This window comes from Glandiceps talaboti, chromosome 15 (genome assembly GCF_964340395.1).
Source record: "Glandiceps talaboti chromosome 15, keGlaTala1.1, whole genome shotgun sequence".
Lineage (NCBI taxonomy): Eukaryota > Metazoa > Hemichordata > Enteropneusta > Spengelidae > Glandiceps > Glandiceps talaboti.
The window spans coordinates 5,326,233-5,334,925 of record NC_135563.1 but is presented as its reverse complement, the minus strand read 5'-3'; positions in this window follow the sequence as shown (position 1 = coordinate 5,334,925).

Here is an 8,693-nt window from a genome sequence, read left to right as displayed (position 1 = left end):
TTACGGATGACAGAATACAACTTTTTAATATTCGCTTAAGTTTTGATGTTTTGCGAGGTCACCGTGAACTCTCAGCTGTCATGAATTAATACTTAGAACAAATGTTTGCATTTTGCGAATAGTATTCTTCTGCGATGACAACATTAAGTTATTAAAAGATCAACAGTGTCAAATAATGACTGATTACAGACAGTTGGAAGAACAATGACGTGATCACATTGTTTAGCTAGTTTTCATATTTGTCAATGTCATCTGCATTGAATTAAGGCGACGGCAATACTTCCGTTTTAGTCATTTATGGTGCTGATTATTTTATCATCCAATCATTTGAGTATTGTATATTTTACGTTTACAAGAATTTAATGGAATAATAAAATTATGGATTCAGTCTTTGGAAGAAACGGTCCGAGGTCAGGAGCTTCGATCTGCTCCGTGGCCACTTCCAATGATCCAGGTTAACCATGAACAGTGTGTGTAGTCTGAGCTAATTCCCTAAAAGTCCAAGTCGATCCCGTGTACAGAGTGGAGATGGAGAGTGGAGAGAGACTCAGAGAGTGACATTGAAGGGGGTTACCTTAACAGTAGAGGCCCCCTCCCAATTGTTACATTATCATGGCAAAAAAGATAAAAATCTTATCGAGAATTTAATTCGATATTTAGCAATTTTCTGAAGAAAGATTAACACATTGAGGTTATATTACCATGAAGCCACTTTGATCATCAAGGCATGGCTTGGTACAGAGTGACAGGTGGAATTAAAGTATTTCTTAGGTAACAAGTGGTCGACCTTTTCATTCCTGTATATATAGATGTGTCATCACAAGTAGCAATGAAAACAAGACACATCACAACCCCATGTAGAAGGTTTTAACATATAAAAAGCCTTGCTTGAGTGTGCGAATGCGACATGTTGTCTGTAAGTGTTACTTCAAACCTGTTCTCTGTCATTCTTATCTTCGATGGATGAGTTTACTATCTTATCTTTTCAGCCCATATGGTTCTTGATGTCGTTGTCTGCCGGTATTCAATGACATCACCACATGTAAACGAGCAAACCGTGTTGATAGCACGGATGGTTTTGTGGATTTCAGCGTCAAAAATTACCTCATTGCAGTCATTGCACATTTCATGTAATTCGTTAACTTTACGTTTAACACATGACAGAGAATGGGGTAGGTGCGTTCTTATATTATTAACACCGTACAGAGATTTGAACAGAACAACAAATAGATGAAGTGAAAGTGTGCATTTTCATATCAAATTGTAAGTAGTGTGGTTACGCTTAATTTGATCACAAAGACAAGTTCAAGTGCTTAAGACGGATCAATGTCATCGTAAAATATTTCATTGTCAGTGAAATTACTTTACCCGCTTAAATACAGGGATTTATCAGAGCAGTGCGGAGCTTTCATATACAGTAGCAAATTTATCACTGCATTCGTCTTTGACCTTCACCTGTATATGTCTTGCATTGCAAAGATTTGAATAATGATTAATTAACAATCGAACCTGAATACTAATAAGCCCTGTAACCCGTAGAGATCATAACCGCATTGCCTAGGAGATCTCATTGTAATTGATTACCAATGGAATAGGTATTTTCTGGGATCAACATTTTATTAATTCTTTCACAATTTCATCTCTCTCTCACACACACATACACAGACACACACACACACAAACAAACACAGACAGGCAGACAGAGGCATTTCTCGATGCCAAAACCACTACTGAAACTCAGTTAAGGTGTTTTAAAAACTAAATTATATCGAATACAAATAACTGACAGTTGAACATTTCGATTTACATTGTAAAAATATACTTTCCAACAAAGTGAAGATTTGATAAAACTGTGAAACTTTAAATTGGTTATTTCATAAACTACGTTGTACCGAATTGGATTAAAGACATAACAAAAGGCTCCCTAGGATGGTGCTGAATTATTAAATTATGTAGAAGGGATCCAATCACCTGTCGTTCAGTCTTACCTTTAATTGTATTTAAATCTTTTCATGCACATGTCGTATGTGTAGTGTACAAATGTTCCACTAACAAAGATCTGACAGTGTGACATTTTTTCGTTTGATTGTTAATTCTAAAGTCATGTGCTAGATAACAAGTATCATCATTCTTAAAATAAAAGATGCACAAACATGTACTAATGTGTGGTTGTGTGTGTGTGGATAGGTATATATGCATGCATGCATGCATGTATGTATGTATGTATGTATGTATGTATGTATGTATGTATGTATGTATGTATGTGTGTATGTATGTATGTATGTATGTATGTATGTATGTATGTATGTATGTATGTATGTGTGGTATGTATGTATGTATGTATGTATGTATGTATGTATGTATATATGTATGTATGTATGTATGTATGTATGTATGTACGTGATTGTGTAAGTGTATTTTCTGATAAACCTTGAGATGTTATCTTTACAAGTCTTTAAAATGGATGCAATATATCATATACGACAAATAGTCAGATTGAAACGTTTATATAAATCTATTTCTCCCTTTGTCGTCGATGAAACAGTGACCCATTAAATGATCAATGCAATAAATGCTTAATGTGGCATAGATGAATTAATTCAAGCCAAATCTACAAATACTATAAACTGTATTATTGGCAAAACGATGAGCTGTCTGTATTCTGTCGTATTATGATTAAAGTAGCGAGTCCGGGGTATAAATCAATTCTAAATTGAAAACTTCTGTCAGTATCGAAACTCATTGACTCTAATCAGAAATGACATTTTATATTCAATGCTCCGTTAGAAATCACATAGGCGAAACTAATTCTAGAATTAAGGTGAATTGCGTCTCCCACTACGATGAAAATAAACAAAACACATCTTGACAGAAGTGGTCACCTGGACGGATGAAGCAAATAGCAATACGCCTGGGACCTTATCAGTTTGTGTTCATTGCTCCCGAAACTAACAAGTAAAGTGTATTACAGAAACAGGCCTGCCCATAGAGCATTTCGCACAATACACCGTCAGCAAGGATCGCGCCTGAATAAATACATGGGAAGCACTAAAGCACTGTACTGAATACATTGCTCACAGCCAAATTTTGGTGTTCGTCCTTTACCTTGCTTCGAAGATATACCTACAGTATGTATAAACATACTTAAGCTTTAATATATTTGTGAAACTTCGTCAAATATGGTGTATATGTATCGATGCATTTCAGTGTTTAAAATAAGTATGTAGGTATGTGTAAATATTATATAGTATTGCCTCGAGTGTATGCATGAGGGCAAGGATACAATCAGCACGACGCATGGAAAATCTCGGTCTAAAATTAACGTCTTCGGTACCAACTGCATAAATTTGTTATTATGGCACACTTTTTTGAATGTTTCAGTATGTGTAGTTTGCGTCCAAAGCAATTCATTATAATCTCTTCCTTCAGTGCGTGTAAAGTCCAACCTGTCGTAGAGAGAATACATCTCGTCAATCACATTACAAATCAGTGTATCGTCAACTGGTCTACCATAAACAATTTCATCTAATCCGTCCATTATCATGATCCGACATGATTCCTGTCCACCAGACGGTAACGAAGCTAGCCACTTCAGAATTTTAAAAGATATACTTGTAGTTCACAATAACTTACTTGAGCTTTATTGAACAGCACCATCGATAATTCACTTTCCTGACGGATGAATTCATTTTTTTTCACTTCATTATCATGTGTTTGCCCTCGATAGGAATGTCACTGTAGTTTAACACCCATGACCTCATGGTTGCCATAACATATGTTCTGGCAACAAAATAAGGAAGTGTAGTTTTTCTTCGAAAATCAATCAGTGCATCTCAAGTTGTTCAAACACAAAGGTTATAACCGAATATCTTGTCACAATCCAAATTAAGATTATTAGTTTGACAGGGCAACCTAACCATATCGTGATTGTGACTGCCGTACCAAATATTCTGATCTGATTATTGGCTCTAGGGGACACTACGACCGTTTTCAATGGACAGGGTGAAAGGGACGACTGTTTTCAGTGGACAAGGTGAAAGAGGAAAGATACAAATTGATTGTTTTGGCTTTTCTGTGTTGTTGGAAAGGTTGGGTTTGGCTGAATGTGATCTCAACGAGTATATTGCAGTTTACTGGTGGGGAAATTATACAAAACATTGCGGTGTACACTATGAATTGAATCAGGGGAAACTTGTCAATAGGTGATTTTGTTCTTTTTAGTTTCTTGATACCTGATCAGAAGACGCCTGGCAGCAAAAACGCATGTATTATTCATTTTAAAAGACATTTTTAAATAACCATTAAACATGATTCCCTTGATGATTGTTTTTCTCGCCAAACGATAAAATGAGGTAGTATTTGTAGGAATTTTATCGAATCAAGTGATATAATGTAGAAATGTTCAGTAAGACTTCCATCTAGCGTGTCAAACTTTCTACTTCACGTTAATTGAATATTGTAGATAACGCCCACACTTTCATGTCACATGCATCTGATCGATATTATCCACCAATCTGTGATAATGAAAAGTGTGTATTCTATTATCAACCATATCAGATGTAATTTGTAGCCACGGAGATATATTGGCTTTCTTCACATGTCAGCCTAGGAAAGTAGGGGTAGTTTATATCTCCTTTTGACAAGAAAACCATTTGCGGAAACACAGGTAGGTCATGCTGTCCACACTGTTTATCATATGAACAGTTCTATAACAATAAGTATTAAATCGGGGCACTCGATAGAGTGAATACTTCCGCCAACACTATACGAAAAGTCAAATTTACCCAACCTTTACGCTACCTGTGACCCATCTAAGTGCCATCTCTGTCAAGGGGTAGTACGAGACGAAGTGACACTTTTGACTGCCTACAACCCACAGGGAAGAGATCACAGGGGGTAAATTAAGTCAAAGGTGTCACTTCGTCTCATACTCACCACATTTACACATCCTCTGCTAAAAATTTACCGCGGTGGAAAGACATGGTCAAATATGACTTTTCGTATAGTAAAAGTGACCAATTCTCGATGAATTCGTTTATTTCATTTTGACAAAAAGGGCAATTTGACTTATTTTGTCGTTTTTGTAACCAATATATTCAATATTTGTAATACTATTAGATCCGACACTTTAAACCTAAGTTTAAACTGTAAATGGATAAGAAAATATATTAATTAAACATATATGTGTCACTATGACACAGTGTGGAAAATAGATTGAATGCATCATTTCCCACTTTTTGGTAACTGTGTCATCACATACAAGTTTTGAATTATATATTTCGATCTGCTGCTTTGACTAATGTAGACCCATAGATGCAGGTAATATATACATGTAATACATTTCTGAATCATTTTGACAAGAATGTCTAATTTTCTTTCGAATTATCATGATAACCATTGATCTCCTTCAGAATTTGATCATTGGTAACAATCTTTCTATGAAGTTTCATCTTAATTCACTCATAGTACAGTTACATCAATTTTTTTCCAGTTTTATGATTTGTTACAAGACTAGGGGCTCTTATTCTGTAGACATCGTGCAAACACATTATGAATCAATCAAACAAAACAAACAGACAGTCAGTCAGTCAGTCAGTCAGTCAGTCAGTCAGACAGACAGACAGACAGACAGACAGACAGACAGACAGACAGACAGACAGACAGACAGACAGACAGACAGACGGACGGACGGACGGAGACAAATAGGATTTTAAAACATACCACTCCATCCAAAAACATGTAGTTGACATTAGTCTTAGATGGGGACACTTTGTCTAGGTGGAAAATATTGTATTGGCTATTATACTATACCAATGAATGAGGCCGCCATTGAAACATATTCCACAAGAAGTAGAAACATACTTTTAAAAATGGATTTGACCAAACTTAATGATCAATGAACATAAAATATATAAATAATTTACCATAGTTTCTATTTCTCGTCTTTGCATTAAATCAACATCTAGCTGGCGCTCTAAATCCATCTGTTCCTTGTGAGAAATGATTCCTGTTGAATTATCAATTTTACGTTGTCTCAATCGCAAATTCACAATCCTGACAGGCTGTCGTATGGAGGCGTCCGGAAGTATCGTCGCTGTGGCACTAGTCTAACAATTTGAACAGTAATCGGTCGCACACTTAATTGTAATGTTTCCAAGAAGAAATGGCAACATTTGTCTTAATCTTAAGTTCTGAGATCTACTAATATAATAATTATTAATAACCTCAAACGATATTCATTGAAACAAATTAACCATAAATCAATGTCTGAATTTTGAAATATTAGTTTGCAACAATATGTATATTGAACTTATAGATGCTAATTTATATGTCTAAAAATATTTTGTAAAATGCACTGCACTGTGCGTATGTATGTATGTATGTATGTATGTATGTATGTATGTATGTATGTATGCATGTATGCATGTATGCATGCATGTATGTATGTATGTATGTATGTATGTATGTATGTATGTATATATGTATGTATGTATGTATGTATGATTTTGGAATCCAGCTGCCAAAAGGCAACCCCTTTTACGTTTATACCTCTATTTCTTTGTCAATTTGATTTAGCTGAGGATGTAATATGTGATTTACACTGTGTAATGAGTCACCTTTTTATGAGTCCCCTTTTTAAAGTGTTTGTTGCATATTTGGAATCATATCATAAATCTATCTGTTAAAATATGCGTTTCCGAATTAATGCCATCCCTTGAACATTTATAGTCATTTTTGTATAAACTAGAATGTGTAAAAGAACTGATTTCTAAAGCTTCATCTAACAGGTGCAATCGTTCACTAATAACGCTCTCACGTATCAATCATAATATGAGTTTCAAACACCCGTTGCCTTAGCTACTTATGATGATCAAAATGTTCAACGGCACCAGATGACTATTAAAATTCGGTGTAACTATATATATTGTATTCAGTGAATACTTAACATCAAGTTATAATGTGCATGTGTAGTCATTTGACAACGAATACTGCAATTGTTGCTATCTTTGACTTGTGTTTATGGGATTTTGTGACACATTTCGCTCTACAGCAATACCATACTAGTGTACTCATTTGGAAACGCCTACCGCAGTCTTTTGACTTCTTTTCATATATAAAGTTAAATTGAAATTTCGTCGAATTTGTGACTAACGAATAGCAATAATATGTCACTTCCACACAAGTTATATTCGTTAAGTGCAGCTGTTTTACTTTTGCATTACGCCATTATTTTTCAGTTTAATGGTTTTGTAACAAACCTAGGGGGCTCTTATTGTCCAATGTAACTGTGAAACATTTCAAAACCACTGAATGATATATATCATAGTGAGACTTTGTTTTGCAATCAATATAGGCTTTATCGCTGTTATTACTTGATGTGGTGTCACGTTGTTCTAAGTACTGATAACATAAACAGCAACATCTGTTAGTGTCAATGATGGATTCACTCAATATCCAGGAATTAAATATTATCTGCGCTATTCATCATTTCTAGCGAAACGCAACGCAGTTAGTGTACGTGTATGACATTTACATGTGTTATTTGTAATTTAATTGCCTTACATCAAACACGTCAGGTCATCTGAACACCAGTGAATAAGGCAGCACTTTGAACGTATAATGTTTTCATGATTGTGGGCCAGTTCGATTATGAAATGATAACCATTCCGTCCAACACAATTGTATCAACCATGGAAAATGAAGGGTCACGACGTATTGAAGACGAGTGGTGACAAAACTCGTCCAGGGTATTTTCCTACTGAATAAAGAAAATATTGGAGAACTATATACAATTATACCCCCCCCCCCTTGAAATTAAACATTCACTAGTTGCAACTGGTATATTTTTTCATCAGAAAACCGAAGATATAATTCATTAGAATTAACCAATTTTTTAAAAAAGAAGAAGATATATTGTATCTCTTCTTTGTAATATATTGTATCTCTTAATTAAAAAGACGTGTCTGTGTGGGTTTTTTTTAATAGTTTGTGTGTACCTGCTTATATTGTTCCCCATAACTCCATATTAACTTTAATCATTGTACATTTAGGCAACAGTTTCTTCTTTCAAAATGTTTACTTTTACTGATACATGTATGTGAACTCAAACAATGTCACAATTTTATTTTGTTTTACAGTAATAAACCATTATTATTTTTGTTATTAGTGGGCAATATTATCTGTAGGTAGTGTAGTGGCAAGTACAAATCTTGAGAGCGAAAACTTGGTTTTTGAGTCTGTCACCATGTCAGAACTGTACTGGTGGTGTAACTGTCAGCACATTCACTGACAATTTGTTAAAATAACAACAATCAGACTTTGTACATGTTAACCAGTGGTCGATATCATCCCATAAGCAGTACAGAAACGGGTTGAAATTGTGATCGCCGTTGAGGGCGTCGATATTTAGTTGATTTGATTTATCATGTGTACAGCTACAAAACATCTGTATCCACAGGTGATGCGATACTGTTCACGGTGTACGATATTATTATGAGTAAATTATTGTACCGAATCGAACAAAACATCTATTTTAAACAAACAAAAGCGACACATATTTCTAACACCACGGAACTAATGACGTTGACAGCATTTGAATGGCGTAGAACTAACAAATAGTAAATTATGTATTTTGTGTTTTGACGCGTACAACTTGGCTTTAAACACTTGGTAAAATGTTACGGCCTCAAGGC